Source organism: Larus michahellis, chromosome 5 (assembly GCF_964199755.1).
Source record: "Larus michahellis chromosome 5, bLarMic1.1, whole genome shotgun sequence".
Taxonomy (NCBI): Eukaryota; Metazoa; Chordata; class Aves; order Charadriiformes; family Laridae; genus Larus; species Larus michahellis.
This window is the reverse complement of record NC_133900.1, coordinates 83,552,244-83,568,473: the sequence shown is the minus strand read 5'-3', so window position 1 is coordinate 83,568,473 and position 16,230 is coordinate 83,552,244.

The following is a 16,230-nucleotide window of genomic DNA, read 5'->3' as shown; positions in this document are numbered from 1 at the left end:
GAAGACAATTTAATTAATGCCAATTAAAACTCCTGACTGAAGGCTGTAATAGTCTGCTTATTTTATTCCACCTTTCGCTCTAAAGCTTGTGGCCGCAAATAAGTGAACATTAAGCAGCTGCCTAATGCTTCTTTGCGAGGGCAGAACTCCAGAAAGGTCACAAGAGCATTTCAGTACGTGTGTATCTGTATGTTTGCGTGTGCGTGCACATGTGTATGCACACGTGTGCATAACTACGTGTGTACGTATGTATGTATACATACGCAAATAGAAAGCATTTTGCTTTTAGAAAGCACCTGGAGGTGGGGAGAGCGGGAACCTGTATTTATAAGAAAAAAATGTATGTATATTGCCCCTCTGAACAGTGTTTTAGAGACACTTCAAATTAGTATCAAGCCTCAGCCAGCAAAAGTATCAGAAAATTTATCCATGAGCTTAAATAATATTTGTCTGTAGATTTAATAATTGCATTTCTGGTTGATGTGGTAGCTACGCAGGGAGCGTATCCACTAAGAGGAGATGCCTTTAGTTCAGGTTGATCTTTTTCCTTGTCTTGAAAGCAAAGGAGTGACTCAGTCACCCTGCCTACACAATTATCCAAGGCATTTAAATTAGGAAGAAAAGACACTATCAGCTCCCTCTCCCTCTTTATTGGAAATAGATAAATACCTCTAACGGTTAATAGAGATCTTAAATGAGCCTCGTTGTTTATATATATTCCAGACTCTTTCCATTTATTATACAAGAAGTAGGCTCTTAATTTAGGTTAGCTACATCAAAGCCCTAAAATGGAATGTAATGAATCAGGACCTAAGAGTCCCTTCACTATAGTGGAAAGAATGATAAGCAGTTTCTTAAAAAAAAATAATCCGTGCTGTAAAACTCTAGTAAACAAATGTGATCTTTCTCTGCCTTGGTTTGCTCAGTGCCTTTCATATGTAGGCATAACAATGCCTACGTGCATAAATAACAATGTCTATATTCTCTACCATCGTATTAAACTCAAAGGGCAAATATGTAGGCAAAAATGTACTTATTTATTGTCCTAACCGGGGTATGTACTGTCTTTCAAGACTCCCCTTCACTCATGCTCCTGCTGCTTCTCTGCTCCTTGGAACCCTGTTCTTCACCCAGTGTAGAGGTGTCGAGCTTAACCAGAGCTCAGAGCAGTGCTGAAAGGCAGGACTCAAAATGCTAATGGTGGTCAAGAGGTCACTAACTTCTGCTTTGTCTGCAAATTTTAAGACTTGTGTAAACTTTATTTAACATTTATCTAAACAAGCAATTGAATTTAAATCACCATTTACTACCTTTAAAATGTTCCTGGAATGGAACATTTCAAAATGCAATAATTTCAAAGTAGAATCATAAATATATGTTAGAATCATAAATACACGATGATATAAAGAAATATTTTACCAATAATTTTAAATATAAATATCAACTGGTATTTTCCACCCTACGCTTTCTAGCCAACACAGGAAATATATAAGGTTTGTCCTAATGCAACAGATGCTTTTTTTTGTTTTTACTTTTTAACTCAAAAATTATTTTTTCGAAGATGTGATGGGATATTTAATAAATAACAAGATTTCAAAATACAGCTAAATCACTAAAATACAAAGTATTTAAGTAAAATAGTTAAATATTTAAGAAAAGCATGAGGTAAAACTTTGTAGCTTAATTAAGATCATCTTTTTCTAGATTGTCTGACACAAAAGGAAAATACAAACCACAAGAAATAATACAACCTAAGTGATGGATTTCTTTTTATATGCACACTTCTGCAACACAACTATTACTGTTCTGGACTCTTCCTGCCCTGTATTCTCTTATAACAGCATTAGTCATAGACTTACTTAGCTGCTCTCCTACTTTTTCCTTGACCTTCAAGCTGTACAAGCGCTGTTATCATTTCTTTATTATCTGCTCCTACCATTATCCCCTTGGCCAAGGCCTGGCCAGCTTGCTCATTTTTATCATTGCTTTGTTTTCTTTCCTGGCTTTGGATACATCATTATAAAGGGGATAATTCTATTTGCACTCAGTATGTAAGGAATCAAAAAATGGTGACAAAACCCTGTGGGTTCAACTATAGGTAGTTCATTTCTTCATTTCCCTTCCCTCAAAACATATGGATAAGAAGGTGAATATTAGCCTGTAACAAGGATTGAATTTCAATCTTATAGAAAAAGCCAAGACTGTGTTAAGAGAATAAAACTGGGAGTCAAGCAAACAGAATTCCATTCCGAAACTTTCTTGAGCAGTAGTGAACAAACAGCTACCTGCATTCATATTCCTGTGTTAAATGGATACAACTTTTGTGTCTGGATCTTGGGACTCATTCCTGCAAATTAGTTTATCAAGTAGAAAGTGATGGCACCGCATATAGTATGACCAAGGCTTAATGAATGCCTGAACCTGTGGATAAAGTCAAGAGTGGGCAATGGAGCACGACAGGCAAACTTGTCTGGCAAGGAGACTACAAAGTGAACACTGTGTTTCATTTAAAGGCAATAGAAGCAACATAAGGTAGGATGGATTTTCTGGCCTGTTTTCCAAGCATGAGGTGGGGAAAGGACAGTTTAGACCTAGGTGAAGGAAGGGAAGAATATCCTGAAGACTAAGATTACTTGGTATATTTCACAGTGCAGTATCTTGATTATTTTGAGAATGATTTTTTTTTTTTCCAAAATCCATCCTTTCTTTTTGACCTGGATGTGGCCAATGAAGGTGATCTATTAATGACAGCAGATGCTAAATAATTTAAAAAAAAATTTTTTAGAAAAGTACTAGAAGAAAAGCTTGACCCTAGATTGTAGCAATTGAATATGCAAAGCCTGGAATAATGAAGCAGCAGTCCTCTATTAACATCTCAACTTTTACCATCATGCAGATATCAATAATAACGACAAGCTATTTGACTTATTTCCAATGTAGGAAACCATTTTTATATTACAGGTGGCGACCTCTGCAATGGACATTGCATTCTAGGAAATTTGAGATGTTACAGTCTATGAAAGTTCTTTCTTTGTATCTTTAAAAGAGTATGGTAAACAAAGCCCAGACAGATTTAGGAATCTAACTCTCACTGAAAATTACTGGTACTTTTAATTAGGTATTCCAATTCCTCCTCATCATATATGGTTTTATCTTTACTTGGCATGGCAGCTTTTTTGATGCCCTCATGTAAGAGTGTTTTCTTCATTTGATTTAGAGACTTGTAGACTTCTATCCAGACATATAATCTGCTTCTCAGGAAGTAACCTCCTAGAAAGAGTCACCTGGGTGGATCTCATCAACATCGTGTGATCTCTTCTTCAGACAACCCCTAAAACCACCACCACGTTCACTAACTTTGCCATCTTTGTGCTTGATAGAATTCGCTGCGGTGCTACTGGAACAGTTTTATTTATGTTTCATGCCTGGCACCGAGGAATGCTTTCTCGCTACAGCAGTGACTAGCAGTTTATCAAATGTCAAGCTCGGTCTATGTCAATATTCCCCGACTCTGCTGTTCCTACAATTGTCAATAGGGTAAGTTTTGACAACCTCATTTTGCAAAAGTGCCATAACACAGTGGCGTTTCTGAGTGTGCTACAGCTGAGTTTTTTATGAAACAATATATAGATTTTGATTCCAACTGTTTTTCTACAAAAAAATAGAGCTTCTCAAATACCGTTGTGTTTTTAAATGTAAAATAGCTATTTGGATGATCCATGGTAACTTTCAGGTAAGAAATTATGTTTCTATACTCAGTGTTTTGGAAATCTCTTGGACATCTGGTTCAGCAAGCTGTAACAGCATAGAGTCCTGCTGGCTATCATTTGTCATTTCTATTGCTTCTGTTAAGTTTAAAATTGGCTTTTACTACTTTTTTACAAGTTCCTTCTGATGATGGGGCTGTTCTGAGTAAATGAAGTCACCCAAAAACTTTATCACATCTCTGTTATAGTTTGCACTTTCTGTATTAAATGGCTACTTTTATAACTACACCAAGGTACTTTTTTTTTTTTTAATTTAAACTAATTAAGAGCAAAGTTTGCTGAAGTTTAATGAGGACTCCCTTTTGTGACCTATTGTTGTCTACCAGAATTTGAGTTAGAATTAGTAGGAATTCATTTTGCCTTTATTTTACATGTCATTATTTAGGTTCCCACCTTCTACAGCAACACTAACCTCTGGAGCACTGTGCTTGCCTTTGTTCCCTTCCAATTATTCAGGCAATAGCTGATTAACCAAGCCTCTGAAAGTACATCTTTCTTAACACCCTGTCTACTTTGAGCTCAAGTTACATATCTATATATAAAAACTCAACTAGCTAAATACATATTACAAATATATTTCGTATTGAAATTTAGTTATTATTGTAGCTCCTAAGCTCTTCCTTCAAGCTGACTTAAATATGTTCCTGTCAGGTTAAATCAAATTAGAATAGTGCTACTTCAGGCCTGAACTAGAGTATCCAGCCTAACTTCTGCAACAGTTTAAACAGTTTACATTCAAGTCTTCATGGAAACGTGTGCAAATATTCCCACAGATGGTCTTTAAGACAACTCAACAGAGTTGTCTTAAAGTCAACAGGAGTTCAGGGCTGTCTAATGGCAGTCATAAGGAAGATTAAAAATCTCTTCTTTATATACTTCATAAATATACTTCTTAATTTTATATATATTGTACCTCTTTCCCCATACTGCTTCCAATGATTTCCAGCTCAGATTCTCACCTGGATGCTGTTTGTCTATTAACTCCTGATGGATCTTGCTTGAACCCAGGTAAACAGTTTGCAACCTCAGCAGCCTTTCGCAAGAAGCGAGTACAGCTGTCATCTACTAAGTGATAAACCACCCCACCTCCTTTTGCTAGTTTGCTATATTAAAATGCTGGCGCCTAGTTCTTGAACTGAAAACTGTAGTGACTGGTTCTCTGTAGCCTTGCTCTCTATGACAGTCCTGTTTTGGAGACAGCCGTGATACCCAGTAAGTCACATCTGTTCCACATCACAGGGTCTTAGCTTACTCTATCAGTATGAAAACCATTCCATTACTTTGGAACCTTTCTTGGATCATCTTTTCCAGCTCTGTCATATATTCCTGAAGATAAAGGGAAAGAATAGTACACTTTCCTTAAAATGTGAGCAAGCCAAGAATCTATAAGGCGGTGACACAAACACACAGTTTGAATATGATTCAACAGCATTAGCTATGTTGATCCAATGTACCCTAAAAGCCTATTTTAAAGCCCATTACAAAAATTACCACCCAAATGGTGACATTGGTCCTCTTTCTTTAGTTTATCCCTGTTAATTTATAATAAAGGTACAAGGCAAACTTTACCTTTCAGTATGTTATTTGTACCTCCTTCTTTTTCTTCATATGTCAGAAAATTTTCTTCATATGTTAGAAAACTCAATGTGGCGTTTGTTTTTGTTGAACTTCCTAATGCCATTCCTCCAGCACACCAAGGCTCTTGTTGTGGATTGAGCCCAGGCAGCAGCTGAGCACCCACAGAGCCTTTCATTCACACCCCCAGCCCCGGTGGGATGGGGTAGAGAATAGGAAGAGCAAGAGTGAGAAAACTCATGGGTCAAGAGAATGGCAGTTTAATAAGTGAAGCAAAGAGAAAAACAAAAGAAAACAAACAAAAAATTGCCAACCAGACAATAACAAAAACAAGTGACACAAAAGCAATCACTCCTCACCTCCCACAAGCAGACCAACGGCCACCCAGTCTCTGAGCAATGGCTGCCTTGGAAGAAAAAAACTCTTTCCCCTGCCCTTCTTCCTCTACCCCCAAGCTTTTATTGATCTATTTAATATCCCTAATGAACATCTAACCGCCTGTTAGACATCAAATTGTTGACCAGTACCTAAGCCCAGTGACGTAGTCAGTTTTCCACACCCATACAGTCCACCTATCCGAGCCATGTCCCCAGTTTGGCTACTGGAATGCTATTAGCTATCTGGCTAAACTCGAAGTCAGCAACGTCCACTGGTCCCCCTTTGTTTACAGGGCCAGTCACCCTGGGGATGGAAATGAAGCTGATAAAGCCTGTAGTTCCCTGGATACACCTTCTTTCCCTTCTTCAAGATGGGTAAGCATTTATGCCTTTTTTCTGTCATCAGTGACATTGCAGATCCCCATGATCTTTCCAAGTTAATAGAGAATATCTTTGCGATGCCATCGGCCATCTCCTTCAACAGCGCGCCAGCCAGTCCCATTCCATCTATTGTCTTGTGTAAATCCAGTTTGCTTAAGTGGTCCCTAAATCAATCTTTGTCTCCTTCCAACACGCACTGAAAAAAAAATATTAGTGTATTTGGAGATGTTATTCCTCTGGGTTCTTAAATGTTTCCTCCATCTCCAAATAGTTTTAAGATTATTAATTGAGAAAAATATGAAAACATTTTCTACACCAGAAATGCATAAAAATCTTCCTGTAAGAAAATATTATATCAAGATTTCACTGTATGTAGAAACATCTCTGTCATTTTCTTTTAATTTATATCAAGAACAATCTGTAGATGAAAACAATTTTGTAAAACAAGAGCCCACTTGAATATCAAATACACACCAATGATAACACACTGCTAAATTCTCGGCTTCAAAATATATTTCACTAGAGTATCTATGTTTTCAAATATGGTTCTGTTGATATTTAAGGAAACTTCACATTTTAATCTGCTTAAAAGCAAATAAAGATTCCAGCTGTGGACACCATTCGGTGCTCGACATGATTCGTCACTATATCGATTGTTAGAAATGGACACAGCGTGTCAGCCTTTGTTTTGGGTTTTTTTTTTTCCCTAAGAGCAGTTTATTCAGACTTGGGTTGCAGTAATGCACTATTGATAATTGCTGTCCAATCCAATTTTTCTTCTTTATTTCCTTTTAGCCAATAATTTTCATGATGTTTAAGAGCACAGTATATTTATCTTCACGTGCAATCCTATTAACCGAAGTGCTAAAACTAATCATCATTCGCTTCTTTGGATCTCATTATAAATCTGGTTTGAACTTCTCAGCACCGTATCAGCCTGCAGCTACATCAGTGCTATTTCAGACCACAGCTGCCCCACTTCAAAGTAAACATTTATAAGAGTAGGTAAAAATCCTCTACGAGGGCGCAAAGATTGTTCTTTGCAAGAACATCATTACTTGGCAAATTGTCAGCGGACAAATGAAAAACTCAGAAGATGGAAAGCTAGGACACTGCTGACAATAGGAAGATGAAAAGTAAGGAGGATAACACAAAATTGTCACTTGGTAAAAGATGCCAGCAAGAAGCTTCAACATTGTTTAAATTGACTAGTTGGACTTCAGGAGGACACCTGTTGTGTCCATAAGATGCCACAGGGAAAGTACGTACTCTCCGTGTCTAGAGCACTAGAGATGGATCATTTTTGCCTTCTGTAAAAAGACTGAACCAGAGAAAACCCACACCAAAACCCTTCCAAAAACAAATCCCTGCTTCCCAGTCTGCAGCGCAGTATTTGTCCCTGACATAAAGAAAAAGGGGAAAGCTCAGCTTTCTTTCAGTCTGCCATCCTATTCTGCTTATATTTACTAAAAATCTTTTATATGAAGACTAGAAAATAGAGATAAATCCATTAATAGATAGATAAATACATAGGTAGGGAGATAGAAAGGGAATGAGTAACAAATACTGCAGTCAGGCACGCGGTGCTGTTTGTCACTGCATAAACTCCTGATACAGTTTATCAAGAGTCACAGAACAAACATCTTTACAAATCCTACTTTTGATGGAAACATTAGCAAAATAACTTCTCCTTTTCCGGGGGGGAGGTGGGGTAGGAGGGTGGTAGAACACACAGCCGTTCCAACCTGGCTTGTGCATGATATTACTGTATTGCCCTTTTTGTGCTAAATCTACAGCCAGGCAAGTTCTTGCCCTCTGGTCCTATCGGTGCAGCACGACCATGATGAACGCTATGCTCACATTTCATTTTGTAAAGCAGCTTCTAACAAAGGATATGCGCTACTCGTGTAACGTGTATGTGACTGGAAGGAATAACAGTGGCCAGGAAAATCCAGAGCGGCTAATACCAGTGTTCACTTGTATGTTTGCAGTTCTCACAACATTTACTGGGGCTGTGAAAATTAGTCCAGTTGGGACTGGTGGTGATAAAAGAGTGATCTTAATTCATGTTAGGCTCAAGACACCTGTAATGTCATTGGAAATTCTGGTTATGGAGTTCCTGATATCATGAAAACCTTCAGTAAACTCTATGAAACTTGGCTGCTTTATTTCTGGATGTACCTAACCCACGTTTTAGTTCAAGTCAAGGTTTTGGTTTTGATCATGCCCACATGCCACACGGGCCGTGATTTTGGAGCACAGAAACTGAGCTCCTTTTGGAATCTACACTCTTTTAGGTGAGTACACGGAAAGGTGCACTCCAGGAGCATTTAATATGCTTCAACTTGTGGGACTAAAATACAATTTAGCCTGCAGAACTAAAACAGAACTAGTCCAAAGTACAGCTTCCCTTCTCCCCTCCAGAATACAGATGTTGTGAATGGGAGGTCACCACCAAATTTCTCTCTCCATAGATCTCATCCTATTGCACTACTCTATGTGCTAATGTAGATACAACCACACTTTAACCAACTCTCCAAAACCTTTCTGTCCTAATGTTTTAGGTTGTCCGTTAGCTACTTTATCTTCTCACTATCTGACTCTTTCTCTTTAGGTGTCTGTGGTTTTACAGATGGTTTTTTTCCAATGTTTTGGATTCTGATTGATATATGACCTAACTTCAGATATGCTGTTGGCACTCTTAAAAACAATAGACACTATCTCCTGACTCCTGAATACGGCAGAACCAGAAAAGGCTTTTTCACGTATCAGCAAATAACTTCATGGAAAAAAGACTCATGCTCATGTTTAACATCAAATAGGTTCTTAAAGATCCAAAACATTTTAAAAATATGAATATACTAACTTTTAGAAAAATATGAGAGCAGTGAAAAGGTAAAACATTTTCTTGTAGTTGATCACAGCAAACTTAGTACATGATGAATTCCATTATGGCAGATGAAAGATGCTAACTTTCACCTGAAACATGCATTATATTATGAAACAAAAGGATGAATCATATATTTAAAAATGCTGACAAGTAGGAACACTACATAATTGTAAAATGTAAAGAAAAGAAAGATTTATAGACTGTCTAAAGAAGCAGGAGTACCTGTAGAAACCCTAAAGTCATGAAAGAAATAAAAGTTGCCAACAGTATTCTGTAAGAGAACAAAACTCTGGGGTTTCTGTCTTACAGCCAAATTCCAATGTTTAGAAGGTATCAGCATTCATTACATCCTTTAAATACCTAATTCTGTAATTGTGCATAAATTATGTAATTGCACATGCATTTTGTCCTTAGGAAAAGATAAGCAGGTTTAGAAGAAGGCAGGAAGAGTTTAAAGGTATCATCCATGAAGGGAGAGGACAGGATCAGCAAAATTTGAATTTTGACACCAGGCAGGCCCTTGTTCCGTCAAAGCATTTGTAAATCATATCAGAGCCATACCTCTAAAAATCCATAGAAATATGCAGAATCTTAAAAGTAAAGCTACTTAGATTTTTTTTACTGTGGATTATCTTAAACCTGAACTTTTCCTTGTTGTTAATACACGGAAACTTAAAACACCCCTGAAATTGGGAGTGCAGGGGGCTCATCAGGTAGTCTTGAACATAGGTTTTACCCTGTAATAACTTCAGCAGGAGGTAATGAGTTCAGAGAAGGCCCTGTGCAGCCCTTGCTAGTCCAGGTGATTACCAGGAAAAGCTGAACCTCCACTGTGCAAATTCCCATAGGATGTATAAAAATACAGGCGTGGGACACAGGAAACAATCCAGCTCTATGTACTCCGGCTGCCTTTCCGGACTCTTTCTGCCTGATGATTATAAAGCTCGGCAGCTATCAGTTCTTGGAAAGGAAAGGCTCCTGGAAGCATTACAGAAAGAATTTCCTCCAAAACTGAACACTAAATAAGCTTTTAGGATGTTTTCTGCTCCCGCTGCATTTCTTTATTTTCTTTCTTCAATTTCTTCCCATGTTGTCCGGGCAGTCCAGCATTTAAGCCTTTGTACTTTGTAATAGAATCGAGAGAAAAATGTTCCTTAACCTGGTTGTTAGCCCTTCTATTTTTTCTTATTGTTTTTTAATAGAGAACTATTTTGCAGCCTGTAAATACTGTTCCCACATGCCTACATTTTTGTAAATATTTACCAATTTATGTTAAGACAAATAGGAAATACTGTAATTATTTACAGTTACAGTTGAAACTGTGGGAATTACATACTGGAATATAACAGTGTTGTACAGACTGGCCCCAGCGAGCTGAAAAAACACCAAGATACTAGAGACACAAAGATTCACTTCATATGGTGTCTCAGGGCATCTCAGCAATTTAATGACTAAATTAGAGTTATGGAAAAAAATCCATAAGAAGACTCAAGCGTGTTATACCCATACGTGTTATATACATAAAGAATAAAGATATGCTATCAAAAATTAAGCCTCAAACCTTGTGAAAGGAAATCAAGTTCTAGCTTTAACAAAGATTTAGCTCACATTCTAAGGTGATATGGATCCACTGGTAAGTAAGTCCTTTTTCCATGTATTTAATGACAATTTATGCAAGTTTAAGATTTACTGATTGGCTCCATAGCTAAACAAATTGAAAAAATGAATTCAACAAAATAATGCAAATTTGAAGTTTGAAGATAAAGATAGTATCCAATACTATGCAATGTCTAAAAAACCCCAAACATCTGGCACCAAAATAAATCTAGGTGCGAGTGTGATGGTATTCTCAGAGCCATTGAACATATAGGTATAGAAATGTAATTGAGTTTTGGAGACTTTAAAAAAAATTACAGTATTCCAATACTGGAAGCAATCTGTTTAGTGAAACACATTTTAAAGATATGTGTTTGCCTTTTTCTCCTAAAATACACAGTTTTCTTGGCAAAGAGTCGTCTGAGGTTTTTATACTTTAAGAAGTGGTGCAAAGGAACACACATTGCAGAGGACTTCCAGTGCCAGAAACCTACACAGAAATGGTTCCAAATCATTGATTTTTCCATCAGAGATGCACCACTAAAAAAAACCCCAACATATATATGTATACTATTTACCAAAACAAAGGCACTAGGTTTCACAGGAATAAACATAGAGATTAGTGGAACTGCTGACATAATTTTTTATGGAATTAGGTATAAACACTTTGTGTCAGTAGACATCAGTGGTACATTCAGTTCATGGCAAATGTTATTTGGTGTCAATAATACACTGCTACTAGAATTGTCTACCAGATGTGAAATCATGAGTGGGAAGGAGAAAAAACAGATGCCAAACATAACATATTTTTCAACTCTGTTTTCTATTTGGCATATCCTGCAACTGCCAACAGGTGTATCCTGTCCCACACTTTGTACACTGTATGTATATATGGAGGTATATAGCTACTTTTTATTAAATTTTACTAATTTTACTCCTCCTTTACTCCTTGTGGTTTTATTCCGCAATTCTTATTGCAAGGAAATTGTTCATTTATGTTTAGATACAGCTGGATGCAAACCAGACTGATGTTCTGAACATACCTCTATCATTTTTCTCCCCTCACCCTTTTTTTAAAGGATTAGAACACTGTCAGCAGCACGAGCATGATGAAGGCCCTAAGTACGGTCTTCTTGCTGCCCAGAATATTTTCGGGAAAAAAAAAAAGTAAAAAAGGTTCTGTGACACTGTTTATTGTTGTCATTGGTAGAAGTCTGGTGAAGATGTAAGAAAAAAAATAATACAAATTTACTTTGTCTTCCCATTGGGACATTTGTTCTCTGTGATTCTCAGGGTTATGGTTCTGAAGAAAGATGTAGTTTTCTATTTGCATACTTAAAAGCTACATCTGTGAGTTCTGAATGCTGAATAATAAATATAAAAGTCGACCCTAAATGGGGGGAAGAAATCACTGTTACAGAAATACAAAAAAACCTCCTTATTGAATATTCGTGTGATGGAAGCTGCTAAAACAGTCAGCTGTTGCTGTCTCTTCTCAGCAAGAATAGCAGCAAAATCAGCAAAGGAGGTAAATTCCTATTTCTTTAAATGCAAGCAGCTTAGTTAGCTAAGATATCTGTATTTTTTACAATGGTGAACATTGCCTCCTATTGTGCTATGGATCCTTAAGTAAAATACAGATGTAAGCGCTGCAGCAGTAATGGCCAGCAATGAGTGGGAATATCACGGCACTCCAGGGCTCTGAAGAAAAGTAGCAACACTAAAGCAAATCCTTCCATGCAGTGTGAAGTAACGAACTGACAATCATCTCACTTGAGTGTTTACTCAGCCACTGGATTATACTGAGGTCTGCTGTGTTTGCATTTCCCTCCCAAGAGAAGAAAAACAAAAATTCTTTTATTTAAAGATGTTTTCTCCTCCAGTGTTTCATCCTTTAATCTTGTCCAAAAGCTCCCTCAGTGACAACATCCTTCCCACCCACACAACGTCTTCACCGCACTTTTACAAGTCCTGGGTTTCTGTTAGCCTTTTTTACACATAACTTTCCATTCATCCCACTGCTATATCAGTAAAATTTGATAACACTGATCATCAAGGTAGTTGTTTTCTTTGGGCTACAGCCTGAAAATTTGCTTGAAGAAATGCTGAGCTATTTGACATTTATTTGATCATGGACTCAAGGACAAAGAATTTCCAGGCTTACATCCAAACTACATCCTGTTCGCAAGCAAACTGCATTTTGTTGTATATCCTGTCATGGTCAATCAGAATCGATAGTCCATCCCTGATGCGGTTGTACTCAGCTTCTCGAACAGCCACTTGACGTATTCAGTAGGATTATGTTCTTGCACAATATGCGCAGAATTGCACGGCTAAGACTATCCAAATGGCACACAGATGGCATTGAAATACCTCACATTGAAATTTTGTTGTGGTTCAAAATGCTGATAAAAATACCGTTTCCCTGAATGCTACACCAGTTCATATATTACTTTGTGTAAGCATCTTGCTTTCGAGGTCCCTCAAAATATAGTGATTTCCACTGCTAGTAAAATCCAATGTGTCATACAAAAGATATATTGTGATTTTGGTTTTTTTTCCCTTAATTTATTAAATTACAAGATGACACAGGCAGATTAATGAGTTCTTTCCTAAACAAAGCCCAATGAAATATCTAAATCTTTCCTCAGTGCTTAGACTGGGACTCGTGATCAGTAAAAACTGTTGCCTTGGGATCAGTTTTACCATGAAGATTACTGACAAATTGATTGTTAATCTACTGCTCTTATGCAAAAAAGAGACCAACAGAAAATGTCTGGAAGCTAACTGCAGGAGATTATCTATTCCACTTATTATGCAGGATCAAATATATCTGCCAAAGGTGTTTGCTTAATTCCTGTAAAAGGTCATTGTTGAAAGACATCCTTCCACCTCCTTTGAAAGCCATCATGAATTAATTTCTTTTCTTATCAAGCCTACCCATTTTTTAGTTAAAAAAAAACCAAAAAAAAACCAAAAAAACCAAACCAAAACAAAAAAAAACAAACAAAAAAGCCCAACAACAACAAACTCAAACCGAGTAACAAACTGATTTTCTCTTATCTCATTTGTAGGAAAAACAGTTAACCAGCCATTTCAGTACACTGGAAGGGTTATCACATATCCATCCCCAGACCTAGCCTTTAAAGAAGAAAAAAAAACCCTGTTCTTTCTCCACACCTCATATTTTGAAGTGTCAAAATTAGTCATATTTCTCTGGTGGGATCCCTGCAGCGCAGCTGCCTCTCACCTCCAAACCAGGCAGTAGTTCAGTAAAGGCCTAACTAACTCTTCACGGAGTGGAATGTCTCTCTCTAGCAACCACAAAATAATAATGACTCAAATTAAAGAGCTTGTTATATTATCTCGTCTGCTGCCTTTTTAGTTGTTACCCATTTTTTATCTGTGATTTTAGTTATTTATTTTTTTTGCTGGGTGTAGCATTTTGCATTTATCCTTCCTAAGTTGTTTTCTTCTTTGTTTTTTAGCAAATTCTCCAGATTCATTAAAATCACTTAAGTCAAATCACTTAATCCTATCTTTCACGGTATTTTCTATTTCTCCTTCTTTAGTTCAAGGACAGGTTTTATAAGCACAGTGTCTATTCCATGGACAATTATGTCCACCCTATTACAAGTTTTTCCTGTCCTATGGTTTAGGAGTTTAAATACTTAACATAAGGGCACACAAGAAGAGTATGCTGAAAGGCCGTCAAAATATCAATCCATCAGGAGCTATCAAAGATAGTCTTGAGTCACCAAATCTACTGCTTTGCATGATTTAGTTCCCTTACGTGATGTTCCAAGGAAGGCCTTCAATAAACATTTATAAACCTTCAGAATATCCTGAAGTTGGAGCAGTCCTTTGTTACAAGTCACTGCCAAGTAGAAGCTCTACCTTACATCAGTCACCCAGAATGCATTAATTTTCAATGGGTAAATTCAGATTCCATATTTTCTTCTGCTTAAAACAATTTTAATGCATTTCCCCAAACCACAAAGATTGTCCTGCTCAGTGGGTGTGCTTTTGAGAGTGCCGTAGAGGCGAGATAGTTGGGGAAATACTTGGCAAGATTTAGAGGTGAGATGCAAAGTTCCTGGCCACACTCACTCGCGGGCATATTGAGGGGAAGATCATCAAAGCACCAAGAAGATTTAACGTGGAGCTCCAGACATCCATGAACACAAAGTGCAGCCACCAAGGAATGACATTCTAAACTTTGCCTCTTAAGAGGTCTAAGTTCTGCAATGATCTGTTGACATCCACATGTTCAGGTTCCTACTGCCTAGGGTCCGAAGGCTATTTACGGTTCTCTGTTAGATTACCAATTAACTTTATATAGGCGCCTCCGATCATTCTCCGATCGTGCCCACTAAATCAAGTCTTGCACAAAACATAACTGGAATCCAAACTTCCAAGTGCTGACTATGTGTCTTATTAAGTGAGTAGTCAATATTCTCTCCGAGGAAGTGAAACACCTATTTGCAGGTTGCTGTCCTTTCTAATTAGCTTTGAGTCTAAGCCTCTAACAAATCTTTTGCCTTTTATTTGTGACTAAACTCATTCAATACATTTTACAGGTTGACAGCTTATAGTGTACATTTTTTGGCTTACTATTGTTAAAAAACAGCAGGTCTATAGAATGGATGCAGGCTTGCTTTGGGATACTTAAAAAAAATAATAGAGTCATCTGCATTCAAATACAGAATAGCAGTTTCAGCGAAATTAAAGATCACTCTTAAGTGATCTTAAGTGAAGATCACTGCAAGCTTGAAATATTCCTCTTTTGAGATGACAGTGTTCTTTGATGAGTAAATCAAAACTTTCATATTTGAAATAAGAAAAATGATAATAATAATAAATCTCATCAGTATAATACTAGGAAAACTGTCAGACACCTTTAGGCAGACGACTAGTGTACAGAGAAAAGAGAAACCTATACGTCTTAGTCAGGATGGGAAACAAATCATCCTCCCAACCCTCTGTACAGATTATTTTCCTTACGTCTCCAAAATGATGGAAAAGATGTATGACACTACAATGCCAAGTACATTCTATGTGATACAGTCCTTAGGCATATGTGGTCCTTCAATATAAAAAGGTACTTCCATATATTATCTAAAATGAAGAGCTTGCCATGCTGCAAATATAATAAAGGGATGCTGATGCAGTATGATAAGCTAGTACACTTTCTTTTTCCTAGAATCTCAGCTTGAGTTTTGACTAATACACGTACAAGAACTCTGCAGTTTAAAAAATCCTTATATAAACGCAAGTTCCATTGTTTGCAATGTCCAAATAAAATGGACTCGGAGGTTGTCATATAATTTTTTTGGAAAGAGAATGCAGCACAGCTTATCATCAGAACAATAATTTTTAATATATATAAACCACTGTAAAGTAATGCTTGACATTCTCCAAGGAAGAGTAAAAAGAAAAGTTGTTAATCCGAAAGTCTGCTGACAGTGACACGGGGACTTCCCACTTCATAGCTGCTACTTAATGCTCACAAAGCACACCGAGTTATAACATAAAACGCTGAGTTATAACATGAAACACTGAGTTATAACATGAAACACCTTTGAACTTCAATGCACGCATAGATACGTCCGCTCTTGCTCACCTCTAGCAAGTTTTGTTTAGA